General features: G+C 44.8%; 1 protein-coding gene across 1 annotated transcript in view; it reads right to left on the bottom strand.

Moving 5' to 3' along the window:
* The window catches only part of LOC119406373 (glycine receptor subunit alpha-3-like), a 72,425-nt gene extending 60,487 nt beyond the window's left edge, over positions 1-11,938 (bottom strand). The window contains exon 1 of the mRNA XM_037673114.1: positions 11,606-11,938. The gene's annotated coding sequence lies outside the window, so the exon portion shown is untranslated. The remainder of the gene's footprint in view (positions 1-11,605) is intronic.
* Positions 11,939-16,818: the final 4,880 nt, after the last annotated feature.

Here is a 16,818-nt window from a genome sequence, read left to right on the forward strand (position 1 = left end):
AAAAGCCGAATTCTTCTGTCTCTCATTCCCCATTAGCAGCCATTGGCACGTTCCAGTAGGAAACGTTAGTAGAAGTAGAAGTGTAACTGTTAGCTAAAAGCCGACTTCTTCTGTCTCTCATTCCCATTATCAGCCATTGTTTACCTCCAAGGTAGTGCCTGGTGAGATTTCTCCTGTGCGTGATTAAACAATAAAAATTTTGTTCAAACGTCCGTTGATTGATGAAATAAACCAAAGAAAGACGCCAGATGTTTTATAAAAGCAAAACGAAAGAACGCCAGATGTTTCTAAAGCAAAACGAAAAGACGCCAGCTGCTTAACGAAAGACGCCAGATGTTTTCTAAAGCAATGGTTTTCTAAACAATGAAAATTCACAGCGTACATGTAAAATTAAAGTGAGCTGCAAGTCGTCATAACTCATCGAACCTTTAGTATAAACGCGCCCGATCTCACGTCGGTGATGATGTACTGGGCAGAATTCACGGAAGATTCACGGTTTACCGATGAACCTCCGCAGCTTGGCCCACTAATCATCATTCACTCCGTGGATATGCTGTGATTTTTGGGAAAGCAGTATCCGCATCTACTTTTCGAACGTAAATCGTGTTCTCTCACGTGCAGCGTACACAACTCAACAATTCAGCCTCTCAACGAAGGCCTCCTGGGTGTGGTCAGAATCGGGCTTTTGTAAATATGCGTGAACCCACAACAATGCACTGCAGAGGCAACGACGTGTTCATATAAGGAACCGTAGCTGATCGCGCAGGCCAGGAACCACACAAAAGGACTTAGTGCGATGCCGTGTGTCATCGGCGCAACTTCTTTCCGCAAAAGGTCCTTCAAAGTAAAAAATGCGGCTTGTGGCAAAATACTTTACTTTTGCACGTGTTTGAGGGTTTTAAGGCGAAAGCCTTAACCATCTTGTTGAGCAACCCTTTAAGCGAAACGTGGAAGGAGAAAGACGTGGTAGAAAAAGCCACGTGACCAACATCTCCATGTGACGGCATACTGACCTAGAGATTGTAAAATTGATGACGTCATTTTCAAGTTATCGTGGCGTCACATGATGACGTAATCACACCACATCGTCGGTTGTACAAAGGTGGGCCGATCTCGGAGGCAGTACAGCACCGCGTAAGGTGAATAAGCTTCAGGCGGGGGGGGGGGGGGGACAATGAAGTCGACTGAGAATCTTAAGGTAATTTAACGCGTTGCTCTCATACTGTGGCTTGTCATGTCTTAAAAGAAGGCTAGTCCCCGATTTTAAAACTTAATACATTACCAACGGTTCAGCAGGCATTCGCCTGCAATTGTTACTCAGAATGCAACATGTTGCCGAACTTTTTTGCAGCCATGAACCAACTTGCCAGACAACCAGTTTTACCAATATTTTGTGAACGCTTGAAAGGTATTTCACCGACATTACCACAAGGCAGCCGCTTTACACCTCGTCAGAGAACGCAGCATCAACATTCGGCGACCTGACAGTCGCGCTTTCGTGAAACTCCGTTTTTGCGCAAGCTCACTTTATCACGTTTTCTGCGCACGTCACCAACGAGATCGGCACGTTTGTTTGACGTGACATCCATGCTGACCAGCGCATCGCTACTGCACAAGTTGCCGCCACGCGGCGATAGCTGAGTGCTGGAATTGATGGCCCCCGGGATATTAGCTTCGAAGTCCCCGGAGCAAAAAGTGATCGTTAGTCATAGCCTCCAGGGTGCCGTACTCCACCACGTATCATACCGTCATACGTGCGCTGGATACTTGGCGCTAGCTCTTTCGCTTGACTGTTTGCGGCTTTTAAAGTTCGCGCCGAACTTCAAAAAAATTTTGTGCCACGAGTGATGAGCGACACTTGTTTCTCTTCCATGCACTTCCGGTCGAGCACTTACTACCGGTTTTCCAAATATTGAAAAAAAGTTGTTTCAAAAAATAAAATTGGTACGAAATCTACGGTTCTCGTTCAAACAAGGAGTTATATTGGATACATATTATATCAGAGCATGCTTAAGATAAGGATCAATAAACTGCCACGATAATTATTGAAAATTCATTAGAGAAGTTCATTGAAGAACCAGACGGTTTTCTTGCGAACAGGTCGTATCGTTGCGGCACCTGCCGGAGCAGATATGAACCGCGTGCTTCTTTCGACGTGGCCTCAGAGATCTGCTTCAGCAGGGCGTGAAACAGAAGCTTAACCCAAGGAATACACCGGCGCACACGAACGCCAACGCTCGAGCGCCATTACCAGACATCTAAGTCAATGTTTAGGGTCACCTCCAGATTTTTCGGTTGTCCCTTAGAAACAGGGCGATCGAATAAAGCAGAACTTGTCACTGCACCTCCACAGTTGTGTAATCAGCTAAAGGCGTTGAAGAAGAAACAGCACCGACAATGTTTAGCTACCCCAACATGCAGTGCTTCTTTCGAAGACTTGATTGTTTTTCCTGGTGAAACTTTATATCGCTTTCTCTTCTCTGAAATATGAACATTCCCAGCGGCAGTGTTCGGCTGCTTCATAGAAACTATTGAGACAGCACGGTGCAGCAATGTTGATTTGGCTTTCATTTTTTAGAAACGTCTAATAAAACTGGAGTGTTAGCAGATTGCGCGCTCAGAAGCGAATCTTTGCTTCCCGCTTCTAAAACGCACCCTGTTCAAACTCCTTCGAACCCGAAAACGAAACCTTCGGGAAAAAAATCTGGCAGATCCCACGCCTTGTGGGAATCAATTTCGCGCGACGCAGTCGCCGAGTAGCAGCCTATGCCGGATTTCTCCCTTTGATGACAAGCATTACGAGGTCGATCGACGTCATTGTGAAAATTGAGTACTTGGGCCCATATCATGGGCCTGCTAAGCACGTCGACTACACTGGAGCATAAAGGGTAGCTCATGGTGCGACGTAACGTCGGCATGCTCGTTAGAGTAGAGACGTCAGTTTTATCGCAGCAAAATGCAGGCTATACGGTGCGATGATGCGCGTATCATACGTAGCAGTCGCGGCGTAGGTGCACATATGTATTATTTGCATATGTAATATGCTGCTATGAGAGCCGATAGTGAACACCGCAGCCAATACTGGCGTCGTGCCGACATGACGCTTGTACAGAGTCTTTTTCCGAAAGAGTTTGACGCACTGGCGTGGGTTTATGGTAGAATACCCGACTGCCACGCAGAATGTCTGCGTTTGATTCAGGCTCTAGGCGTGCTTTTTATTCTTTCCCTTCGTTGAGATTTTTCACCATTGGACAAAGACGCCGGCACCGCATTTTCTGCGACATGGGTTCCTTTACCCAATCACGTTAAGACTTCCAAAGTATGGGTTGATATCGACTGTGAATCACCTGTGGCGCATGCCCGCATACCACGGGCAGCGATATGCAGACATGAGCCAGACGTCACTAGTGGAAAGGGTTTCATCACGTACGCAACGGGAAAGTTACGCTATATGTAATGCCTGCTAATCGTGTTTGTCATACACTAATATCATCCCATGCGAATTTCGGTATGTGTGAACTCAAGCAGACAACCACGAGGGCACCCAGACGTAGGCGGTTAGATAGATAGATAGATAGATAGATAGATAGATAGATAGATAGATAGATAGATAGATAGATAGATAGATAGATAGATAGATAGATAGATAGATAGATAGATAGATAGATAGATAGATAGATAGATAGATAGATAGATAGATAGATAGATAGATAGATAGATAGATAGATAGATAGATAGATAGATAAAAACGGTCAAAGTGCCTTTGGTTCGCTAATAAATGCTTCCCATTTAAAACATTACTGAATTCGAAAACGCATCAGCAGAACAACAAACATTTCAATACCATTTGCGTGCGTACTTCCTACAGTCTGGTCCCTTCATTTTTTGGTCAAGCTATATTCGCTGTAAAAAGACCGCGATAAAAAAATGCGCCGCACTTCTCCCATTGGGAGAGACAGAGAGACGAACAGCTACTTACGAACCGATGTTTTAGTCCGCTTACTGCGGGTAGAACTTCACCAGACATGTGTGCGTTTGAACGTGCTATTAAGAAGTGTGCTCCGGCAGGCGAACTGTCCATTGCCATGGTATTTTGTTTGTTTGTTTGTTTGTTTGTTTGTTTGTTTGTTTGTTTGTTTCAGTTTGCTATCTGCCTTTTTTGTTTACGTCGTGATTTTTGTTTTTGGGTAAACCCCGCCCCCTACTTTATTGCGCTGCAGAACTTACAGAAATGGAGTATCCGAGGGGATATAAACCTCAACCTCTCAACAGCAAGCCAGTTAGAACAGAACAGAAGAGAGCCGAAGAATTACTGGTCGTCCGAAAGCGGATGGATCGCCCACATATACGATCCACCGGGAAAGCAATTCATCACGTTCAAAATGCAAGCAAGCGTATGACGTAGAGTCCTTCTAGAGAGGCCGGAAACAGGAAAACAGAGCCGCAGAAATAAAAAAAAGAACACCAGGACATGTTACTGTCTTGCATCCTGAGACCAGAAAGAGTACAAGAAGGCCTGTAAACTGGACCTAGAAAACATGTAAAAGGCAAACGAAAAGCTCAAGACTGAGTCTATCTCGGCGGTGAGATGATGCGCGGTTGCTCCCGAGAGCATTCCACGAGACTTTATTCAGTTTTGGTTGCGTAACGGATCACACGCTGGCCGTTCTTGATCGATTCACTGCAGCACAGCTCGAAGAGTATGCCCGCATGGTGTCGCAGCTCCCTATGCGTGCATTATGCAGGAAGGAATGTTCAGATTTATGAGATATTCTCGGTGCCGCATCGGTCTTCCGGAATCGCCGCAGCGCTTTCATCAGGGTGTTTGTTTTCCCAAAGACATTTCGCGATCTAGGTATACGGGCAAGCTTATTTGACTGCTTGCTATCGGTACTAGAATAGAATATTACGCGTAACGAAACCGCTGTAGCTCGAAGGAACGCGGACACAGTAAAGGACGGGACACCATGAGCGCTAACGGCAAGCTGAATGCATAATGTGAGGCACCAAAAATTTCTATTTCCAAACAATAGAAGCAGAACACGAGAAAGGGCCCACGGTAGTATAAAGAAGCACAGCACGCAAAAGGGCCCAATCTGCTACAAAGCAGCGTACCGCTTTCTTTCTTTCATTCGCTGCACACGTTCACTATCTTTAAACTGGAAGCAGTACAAAACGCGGAGATGCAGAAGCAGCACAATTAGGAATACACACGTGGACCGTATTTTGGGGTGTTTCCAGGCTGAATATGAACCACCGGACATCGAAGCTTTCACATTGTTACAGCCTATTCACGGCTAGAAAAGCGCATCGTGGGGCTCGTTTCATTTTTTTTTCTTTGCTAGACGGATCCACGTGAAGCCAACAGATTATAAGCCCAAGGAAACCGCAGATTGTGTTATTTGTAATATTTAATAGAATTGCAGTAATTCATAAAAACAATATGAAAAAAACACAGCGAAAAAAATTACATCGGTGAGGGTCAGATCTACTACCGTCGCGTTCGCTAGCAACTTAAAACGAAATCATAACCTTGCTTCTCCTATTGACAGCTTGCCCGTGACGTCATGGGCGCACGTTCTTAACCTACTGGTACTACACCAAGGTACACCTTGACGCAGTCAAGGCAGCATAATCACGTGGCGATTAACCTGCTCTAATGTGATAATGACGCCTCTGCAACGTTTGACTTCTGTTAATGAAAACGAAAGAACCTGGATGAGATGGACGGCTAACACACAACGTGACATCACAAAGTTCGCGTCTCGCCATGTTGGTACTCCCACATGGTGGCTTCAGTGGCGTCAGTGCAAGCCATTAATTAAGGGAAATTCGCGTGAATCTTTTTGCTAATATTCTCTTTATCTCAGCACGCAGTGTGACGTGTGCGTCTCTGTCTCCGCAGCCACCAATACAATGTTCTGGCGAATTCGGAAGGTGTGCCAGCCGAATGCGACGTACTAAGTTCGAGTGAATGCGGTACCTAAATGCAATAACTCGCCCCTCGTAATGAGTTCTATTCAAGTACCGCTGCGTAATGAATCCTTTCAGAGGCAGGAGACGCTCTGTGAATGGAAGTTTGTCCAAACTAAGCGGCGGTTGCTTTCAATTTGTCCACTCGGAAACAGTGCCATCGGTGAAGCTTGCGCAATGTTCGCCTAATCACCAACGCTGTCTAATATCAAGGGTCCGGGATACAAAAGGACGCAAAAGGGTCTGAAGGCGAGGTCGATGGTATGGATCCATCTAAAAAAAATAGCGCTCGCAGAAACACGGAGAAGAAAGGAAGACAGGACGGGCACCGACTGCCAGGCAATGACTTTATTGCGCGTGCAAAAATAAATAGCTTGAAGAAAATAGGGCAGCAGGGAGGGGGTTAAAAGGAGGGGGTTTCAAATGAGCATGTGTCTGAAGATAAAAGCAAGAGAGTACATCATGATTAGTTCTCGAGAAATCTGTACTCCTTGTCAGAGATGATAAGCCAAGGCGGGGCTGACGTGCGTATGAGCAGGAAATATTCCGGCCACTGACGTGTGACGAATAGGGATAGTGCGAATTTAACCGGGCGTGTGACATCCCGTGGATGTGTGCCACGCTTCGCAGAGGTAGGTATCTTGGCACAGAGCATAAACAAAGCATATCGTGAAATATTGGAGGCGGTTTTCATAAGAAGGCAGGGTAGAGATACATCATTGCTTAAGAGATACATCAATAAGCACATATGAATCGGAAGTGCGTTATCTGCGAAGTACTTGTTAAGACGGTGAGTCAGATGAAAGCACGCGCACGTTGCACATGCGTTTACAAAAAGTGGATTTACACGCCTCTATTCTACAAGAAATAAACAGTGGCAAATTAGCGCCCGTCCTGCCTACGTGTTCGTTTGTGTTCGTGCGTGTTTGCGGCTCCAAGTTTACTATTGATAATAAACGTATCCCGAGCTCGTGCGCACCATCGTAAAAGTCTCGAAGATTTTTCGTGCGTGTTTATCTTGATACCCGCACATGACCTTGGTATCTTGAAGTAAAGGGGCGCACCCGCATTTTGGGCAGTGAATATTAAATCTAAAAGCCGCTTTAGATACTCCAACCATTGCGTGCAGGAGATTATTCTTCAGGTCGTTCGCACGTTCGCAAGTTGTATGCAGTTACAAAATCAAGTCAAAATTGCCCTCTATTGCATAGCGTCCCATATTTGGCACATACCGATTAACATTTTTTTTTATTGTGGGCGCAAGAGATCCAGTTGAGAATTTGACACTGCCAGAGTATTTCCATAGTTATGCGCACTTAACATAAAAAAGTGCGGCCATCCATGGAGCAGTAAGAAAAACAGACGTGAAATAGATTTCACAGTGCACGTGCAAGTTCGGAATGCGACCAACAGCAATCGCGATTTTTTTCTCGCAACGTTTTGTTCACTGCAGACGCATGAAAATGTTATTTTGGCATATCTTGTGACCTTAAAATTCATGCTCGTTATTACTTTTCTCAATTGCTTTTGCCACTACGGTATACAGTCGGAAATCAATCGGCATGTGCCATATTTGGCACAGTGTGCACATCAGCGACGAAACGCGCAATATGCTGCCATCTATATGTGCTGCACAATACAAATATAAATAAAGCACAGACTCTGAAATCATGCAGCACCGTTCTGTTGTGCAGGATTTAGGCTGTGGTGGTGGGTAGTTTAGCCCCTTCACAAAGTCTGAGGTGCCAGCAACAGTACCTGGCAATTTTTCCTCACAATATTGGCGTGGGTACATTAAAAAATTATGTGAGCTTCGGGCAGTTGAAGTCGATATTTCGCTTTTTCGATTTCCTCAGCATTTGACACTCCCAACCGCAATTCAGTGGTTGGCAATTCGATCAGGAAAGTAAAGCAAGGTGGACACATGCGGACAGACAGACGTGCAAGCGGCCATCTCGTACATAGATGTCGGCGGTCAGATGCACTAAGTGAAATGTTCAATTACGCCTGAACGCAGAAAGCAAATGTTTTGCTTCTGTCCAGACATCACGCTAGAAAGACCTTAATCAGTGAGATTGTGTTTTTGAGTTCATGGCAGCAATTTCGCTCGCCCATGTGCACGCTGCGCCATATTTGGCACAAACCTGTATCTTCATTAATACAGTCACAATAAATCTTAAAAATTTTGCATATGTTCTTCGTCTATCTTATCATAAAAGTCGAGGAAATAATTTTTCAAATGACTTTTTCGCAATTTATGCATTAGAAGATTAGTTAACATACACGGAAAAATCTCCCAGTTTGTAATGACAGAATTCAAAACCTTGGCATGATGCGTGCAATATCCTACCGACTGACCAACGGTCGTTGAAGCCGCTCTAGGTCATTCAAACACCGCGTGCAGAATATTACAGACTTTGACACCGCAGCACGGAACAAGCTCCAAGAGACGACGTAAAGTTGTCGTGCAAATACTTTCTGACAGCTCAGTTATTTCTTTACATGTTATCAAGATCTCAAAGAAGAGCTTCAGAAACATTTCTGCATGTTCCCTTAAGATATTATGGCTGCCACAATCGAGTATAATAGTTGGAAATGCGTATTTTGCTTCCTTATTATGCATACGTTGCGCAAGAACTGCATGAGCAGCGTTGTTTATTTGAAAGACCTTACAGGCTCGTAGGGCACTGTTTAAGGAGGCCTCAGAGTGACAGCATTGCAGATACAAAAAAAATATGAGGAAGCACAAGGAAACAAAAGACTACAGATGGAGCATAATTAGACTACATAATCTATAACGATATGACATACCTTTCTCTTGTCGTTTGCTCAACGTTTATAATCAGTGCTTTAAAATTTTGGCTGGCTAGCAGGATCAAGATATACATATTACAGTTTCCGCTGTGCGCGGGTGATTACGAACGTGGGCAAACTTGGAAAGCCTTCCTAATTTTTCGTACTACTGTGGCCCAAATGTCACAAATAAAGTTCATTTTGTCTATTCATCCTGTAACCTGTACGGACTCCAACGGAGTGAAACGCAAATTTAAGCAACCTTTATAAATATGTAGTCCGGGCACATTCAGTGCCGCAAAACTCGTAAGCCTCAACTCTGCATTACCCAAGGAGTACTGCGGTTGTGCAACATTGCTCAGTGAAGTATTTCGTTACTGTTTGTTAACAGAAGCAAATACGTACAACATTGCCACTAGAGGTCCTACAACCTCAAAAGTGTAGCTGTCGATAGAAACACAAGTTTATATCAAATAAATACATTAGACAAGAAAATATTACAAATCGAAAGGAACAGAAATGAAGATTTTGCAGTTGCCGACACTCAAAGAAACAACACTCCGCAAACGCGCAACCGGCTAATATGCAGGTACATCTATCATACGTCGTGTAAACTCCGCGCACGCAGTGCCACATGCAAAAGCACCGTGTATCTTTTGACATAAATCGCTTCAGAGGAATACGCACGCGGTGCCAATAACGCAGAAAGCTAATCGCGCACGTTGATAAATTCGGGTGAGACCCGAAGGCCGCGGGATAGAATGCCGGCCGCGGAAGACGCATTTTCGGTGGAGGCGAAAATGCTTGAGGCCCGTGTACTTAAATCTTAAATTAAGGTGCACGTTAAAGAACCCCAGGTGGTCGAAATTTCCGGAGCCCTCCACAAAGCGTCCCTCAAATCATATGGTGGTTTTGGGACTTTAAACCTCAACAATCATTATTATATATAAATTCGGATGAGAAAGGAACAACACATCTACTCACACAAAATGTTTCTGAAGCGACAAGGACCTCAAGAGTTTACCACGAAAGAAAATCCAAACATATCTCTCAAGTAGCACTAATCACGGGGATCTAACGTGGTCACAGCTCACAAGAAATATCGCGAACGGCATTCACAGCTTCTCTTGGCTCAGAGACGAAGCTCCAGGGGGCGATCAATTTCCCTGTGTGTAAGGGACGTGTCCATTCAATAACGCTGTCACAAGACAAGATTAATGTCATTTTCATCGAACGATATTGAGTGAACTTAATGTCGCTCCCTTGCGCGCCCTCACACGACGAAAACAAACTTAATCAGGAAATGAGGGCTATAACTATAGCCTCCTATGCCATGTTTATGGGGGGATATTGAAGGAAATAAAAACCTCGACACTGTACTCCCATTAATTGTAACCAGTAAAAAGAAAGTGTTGCTCTAAATGTATATGCCGTGTTATATAATTCGTCAATGCCACACAACATAAACCAACTAAAGCTAACACCCAAACCAAAAAACAACACGGCCGACTAAATCGGAGTGTAGGGACACCGTAAACCATTAGTTTTTGTTGTAATTAAACTACCTTTCTTTACACAGATAAGGAAAACACGAGTCATAGTGATATCTTCAGTACGACACTGGCTTCAAGACTATGAATTCGGTCCCAACTCAAAAGCGAATTGGTTGCGGGAACTCGTGCTATTGAAAATATCGTTTTCACTCAATGTCGTTAAGTTTTCTGCGGGGATAATAAAACAAACAACTTTACGAATGAACGTCCTTCGTCGTAAATGACATTGAGAAGAAGAAAACAGGTATAATATTTCCGAGGAAAAAAAATGCGGTATTAAATTTTGCTCGGAAATATGATGGAGTCGGAATGATTGGATTGCAGGGGGATGGCTTTGAATACGTACAGAATTCGCTTTCATTTTCCACTGGTGGATGATTCAATAAACGCGAACGTCGAACGATATATTGACTCGGCTACCTACTCTATGAGTCCGTAATATCACACAAAAGCTCACCATGCCTACAACTATATATTCTCAGGCACCTTGTGCCCTGTGAATGTACTTGATGACGCTAAGCTTATTTGCTATCGATCCGTCTTAGCCCGAGCGCAAGGGGGCAATGAAGTCTTTCGATAATTGTTCTTGATTTTGAGCGACAGTCATTCGGGACAATTTCGAAGGAGATCGGGTTGTTTGTCATATGTTTACTGCCGCATTGTGACGGAAAATTACGTCATCATGACTATATATTATAGTAATACCTATGGAGACGGTGGTGGGTTATTTTTCATTTAGCTGCAACTAATAGAATACAATGATGCCACATTCGCGCTTCAATATTACACACTTACAATAGCAACCACGATAGAAAAATATATTGCTGCAGAACCCCCACTGGAGTTGTTTAAATATATCTTAGAATTGTGCCACTAGCTCATCCCCGCAGTAGTTGATGCATTTAATGCCTGAAGGTTCCGTGTTCGAGTCCCTATATAATACGAAAGTCGATGGCTCGACACCCGACCAAGGTGGGAGGTTCGGGCTTCGAGTTCCTGTATACTTCAGAGGTAAAAGGTTCGACGACATGCATGTTCGAAACGTCAAGGGTTCGAGCGCCTACACACCCAGTAAGTCGTAGGTTGGATTCGTTAAACGCTGTATGCTGTTTCCAATGCATTTCTATGGAGGCTCAACTATTCGTACGGTAAAGGTGTTACGTTATAGATAGACGGACAGATTTCTTGGGACACTAGCCCCAAAATGCTTAGATATTTAGAGACAACGTAAGGTATGAGCGTTTCTTGATGCTAGAGCGAAATTCCAGAACAATCGTGAGCCTCACCTGTATTTCTTTCTTTCGTCCAAAGCTGCAGTCTTCTTTTTTCCGAGTCCTTGACGCAGACGCAGAGCTACTGCGGTGGCGTCTTGAAGAAAAATAATAGCGACGTGCCTCAGAACAAGTTTGCCGCTCGCTGTCACGCTATCACTCTTTCACGCACACACAGAAACGCTCCAGCTCTCCGCACACGCGGAACCAACACAGCGTAGTCGGTGGCTCGTTACTCAACTGTCGAGCGCTCGCGTGCCATTCCCAAAGTGCGCTCTCAGCACGGACTTTGAGCTCGCCCGCCTCCACCGTCCGAGTTGCTGCTTCGTTGGCTGCGGCGCTGCCGGTGAGAGTGATGCCGCGACGCAGGCCGCACCACGCCACTTCGGGATCGGGAGGGGACAGGGGAGGGACCTCTCCCACTCTCTTGCACCTTCCTGACTGCAAAGCGCCTTTCCCATCCGCGTGTGCCCGACTGTACTGCCGCCTGACGGCACTTCGCGTAGGCACTCGGGCTCGGTGATTGCAGGCGCGACGCCGGAAAGCTGACAGTTCACGCTGTGAGCGCTCTGAACCCGCCAGCGAATGATGCTTTTTGTTTAACCGCGTTTTCTTAAGTCGTAGACGCCTCGGAGGCTTTTAAGATTAAGCTTTAAGGAAACGGAAATTAGGACGACAAGACCAGGCGGAAAATTCTGAGTAGTTCACGCTAAAGCGGTGTAACTTCATGAAGGAGTTAGGGTGCCCATGTCGTTTACGACATTGCATCAATAGAAAAAGTTACTTAAAGGTCTTTTTGAATGAAATTTATACCTCATACTTTAATTTAATTAATTGCTGGGGTTTTGAGTGTTGAAGCCACGACGATTGTAAGGCATGCCGTAGTGGAGGGCTTCGAAAATTTCGACCACCTGGGGTTCTTTAACGTACACCTTAATCTAAATACACGGGCCTCTAGCGTATTCTCCTCCATCGAAAATGCGACCGCCACGGCCGGGATCGAACCAGCGACCTTTGAGTCAGTAGCCGATCACCGTAACCGCTATACCACAGTGGCGGCTTGGTGCCTCATAGGTGATTCCTTACAAAACAGGTGTCAGCTGGTCGACTGAGTTAGCGCTGAGTGCCTTCTGCTGAGTGGAATAAACTTGTAGGGCGTTTGATGTCAGAAAACGGAACACTTCTTAAGGTATGAAATTTAAGAACACCACTTATAGCTACACCTTTCAGTAACTCTACACTCTACCGGTCCTTAAACTTCCTGACAGAATAGATACGTAGTGAAATACTAAACACGATTTGCCATGTGCGTCCCTCGGCAGCCAACTGAGATATCCATCAAACACTTCGAAAACAATAACTATGCGTTAGAAGAAGCATCGGTAAGTGCCAGAGCCACTGCGTGGATTCTCATTGCGATTTAGCTATTTCCATATTTGATAAGTGTATTCTACGAAAGCTGCATCCAGTCTTCCTTATGAGCAAGAACAGACATTTCAACGATTAAGATTATATTTAATAGCACCTTTTATATAAAACCTGGGGAGTGAGATGGAAAGATAAACTGGTACGCTTTCAGGTTGCAACAGAACAGAGTAAAAGAAGAATAGAAAGGCGGAAGTGGAGGGCACAAAGAAACAGAAGGAACCTTTTGTTTCCCCATTTTTGGGCAGCGCACAACAGATAATACACCAGAAAGAAAACAAAATAAGCGCTTGGCTTGTTTTGTTTCTTGTGTATCGTCTGTTGTGCGCTGCCCTATATTGAATCCGTTCTAAATCGCCCACCTTTCGGTTTTGCTACTTTCGCTTCCTTTGTTCTCCGGTTCTCGCGCCGTTTATTCCTTGCATACTTCAGATATACAAATGCGCCGTCGACCCCCGTTTAAATTGCGCGCAGCACATTTGCAACCATGGCGAGTTACGGCAGAATTATTTTTGAAGTTTGCATTTTACACTCAAAGGAGAACGAAAGACTGGTCTCCGGGTAACCGAAGGGTTCCACCCGCTCGAAGCAGCAAGCAAACGCAGATCTATCCCTCGAGAAAATGGCCTATCCGGATTAGACTCGATCGGGATCAAGTGCTGCTAGACGGTCACATTTAATTACGATCAAGCCCGATCGGGATCAAGACGATCGCGATCGGCAAATTGAGATCTGGCTCTCAGATCGCGATTTGACCAACGTATGCGCCAAACTCGATCTGGAGTAGGCTCTACCGTGTAGCAGCGACCAACTTGTTATCGCGATCAAGAAGTCAGATCCGGGTCGGCTCTGACCGCGATAAAAAGTGCCCGTGCGACACCGGTATTACACGCCGAAGTGTTACTACCTTCAGCACGTCCTTTAGCACGGACAAAACCATTATTCCTGTTACTCAGAGCGACACATTTCCTGTATGATTCCACCCTGACATGCACGTTTGTAAGACTTCTTTATTGTTTCGACTATTCCTAGTAAAACATACCCCAAGTTGATTTGCTCCCGCTCTTGTCTTCAACGTATCTTCATCTGTGTTGTTTCAAATCAAATGCCGGTGTGCGGGACTTCGACACAGGCGTCGAACGGCCATGGCCAATTTATGCTGAAAAAAAATTGTAACTACGAATACGATACTCCCTAATGCAAAATGTTAGTGCCGCTGCACGTCTGTTTTTGCACTGTAGTACACTGAGGGAAAGAATTTGAGAGATACATGTATGAATGTACACACAGACCAATATTTATTTGCTTCTGCGGCGGGCACTTCGGGGTCTTGTGGCGACGGCGCCTTCCCTGTGATTCGGCGGCGCATACCCCTGGATTCTGGCCTCGGCGTTACTGAGCCTCTACTCGGGCGGTACGCACCTGTGAATTCTGAAGGCAGGGCTGTTTGGCCTCTGGTTGGATAGCTCGTTTAGCACGTTAGGGTATGCAGTTTGGCGTGTTGGTACAGATCCATAATGAAACTTCCGCAACATCAAGTACGCGGGCCAGACTGGTAGATGCGTGATTACTAGGCACGTGAGCACCTCAACAATTCACAAAACATTGCTGCTGGTCATATGTGCACAATGTAGGGACTGTGTATGCGAGCCTCTTCTCAGCCAATGCGCCATCATCGGTAGAAGCCAGAGAAAGATCACATAATAAAGCATCGAGGTTGAGGAAATTGCCATGGCGGGTGAGTTGTGTATCAGATCTACATCTATTCATCTTTCAAGCAAAGAACTTGAATTCTTGACACGTGTGCGGCGACACCGGCATCAAGGTAGCAGAGCATAGCTCTCGTTGATTATGCATCGGCATGAGTGTACGTCTTGCGGTGTCTCCACGCGCATGCGTGAGCTAGGACGGTAGTTGTTAGAATGGTTTCTTCGAGTAAAACGATTTGTTGGAAGTCAGCACTTCGTCTTGCCTCGTCTTTTTTCCTGCCCTTTTCTGTATGCTCAAATTTCACTGCGGTTCGCTTAGCAGCTGCGTAAGAGAAAGTGCTTCGCCCAGTTGGGTCGGTCATTGTTTAGAAAGAACTGGTGAAAATATCCTGGCACATCTCAGCGCCTGCGATGAGCTTCTGTTTCGTCGGTGGCGATGAGCTCATTTCGTGGGCGTGAACTGCTGGGATCGCCTGACTCGTGGAAGGTTGTTCTAAGAAAACCGACTCACAGCCCCAGGGTAATGTTGTTGTCACATATGAAAGCGGGCTCATAATCATGTGGGAATCAAGCCGGCCTCGGCTAAAGAAGAACCTGGATTGAGGCGCACAAAACAGGGGAGGGGTACGGCGAGGGACAACAAAGGATGGCGCTTAACGCACGAGGGGGCGCGTAAGAGCCGCGCTTTAAAAGAAAACAGGAAGCACGCAATTAAAAAAAAAAACTTAAAAGGGATTGTCTCTTGGTCACTTCCGGGAAGGAAGGGGGGCAGAAAACAATGGGAATCGATAAAGTGAAAAAGCAGAGAGTACGTGATGGAAGAACCAGCGGTTAGTTATAACTTCGGAAAAGAAGCGCACAAAATCTTTGAATGAATCTTCATTTGTGCCTCCTGTAAAGCGTGCTTTGCCTGTTAGGCTATCAAGTACGTAGAGGAAGCCAAGTTCAACAACAAAGAGAAGCTGGCAAGGATGACTAAGAATTGCGTTTTGAAGCTGCGGTTCCACTGAGGTTATTTCGCGATTGAAAAACTACATAAAATAAAATAAAATATATGAGCAACTCCGAGAACAGAAACGAGAAAGCGAGGACAAAAACTCTATCCTTGAATCGTCCACGAATGGCGTCACGGCCACTGAGCTCTGAGGAGATATGGCACTGGTGGCTATCTCGAAGAGCAGATGGCGAAAACGTAACACTAAAACAGAATACACAACACTAAAGAAAAAAAGAAAGCAGGTTTGATTAATTGCAAACGGGGCGGGAGCCGTTTTGAAGGTGCCGCGGCAGTGCAAATTCTTTCTACCTGGTTTTCTGTTATTTTCTTTTAGTTTTTATTTGTTCGTGAATATGGATATTTTGTTGTGCTTAAAGCCACTGAAACGGCGTGATGACGGCCATCAGCACCGCAACTAGATGGGCGTTAATACATTACTTTACACTGGGCAAGATTTTTTCACAGCGTTATCGTCTTTCATTTCGCTGAGAAGTGCATGTTTACTGCATGAAGATATTAATCGGTGAAGTGCTCGATGCGCCTCACCGTGAAGGCCATCTTGTGATCTGCCCTTGTATGTTGCGATAGCGTCGTGCACAATGTTCTGGGTTTGTATTTTTATTGAACTAAATAAAATGAAGCCGAATGTTTTCTTGGTCACGACTGACACTTTCCACTTAGCTGTAAAGATAAAAGTCCAGTTAAAAAAAGAATAAATGACAAAACAACATACATACACCGCTAAACATATATATATATATATATATATATATATATATATATATATATATATATATATATATATATATATATATATATATATATATATATATATGCCTATATGCAGTCCTGCATTTGGTAGTTGTACTCCTTTTGTGGCTGCACTTCTCTCCTGTTATAATGATATTTACCTTCTCTCCCTCTTTGATTATGTCGTTCCATTTAACCCAACGCTTAATATGAGAGGCTGGAGTATAACAGCGCAGGCAAATTTTGTGCCCTGGCAACAAACACCTATATATCTCTCCGCCATTCTCGCTGGGTAAAATAAGGCCATACTTTTATTCCTTGTATTTAGCACCCAAGTGCTCTAACAC

This window comes from Rhipicephalus sanguineus, chromosome 10 (assembly GCF_013339695.2).
Source record: "Rhipicephalus sanguineus isolate Rsan-2018 chromosome 10, BIME_Rsan_1.4, whole genome shotgun sequence".
Classification (NCBI taxonomy): Eukaryota; Metazoa; Arthropoda; class Arachnida; order Ixodida; family Ixodidae; genus Rhipicephalus; species Rhipicephalus sanguineus.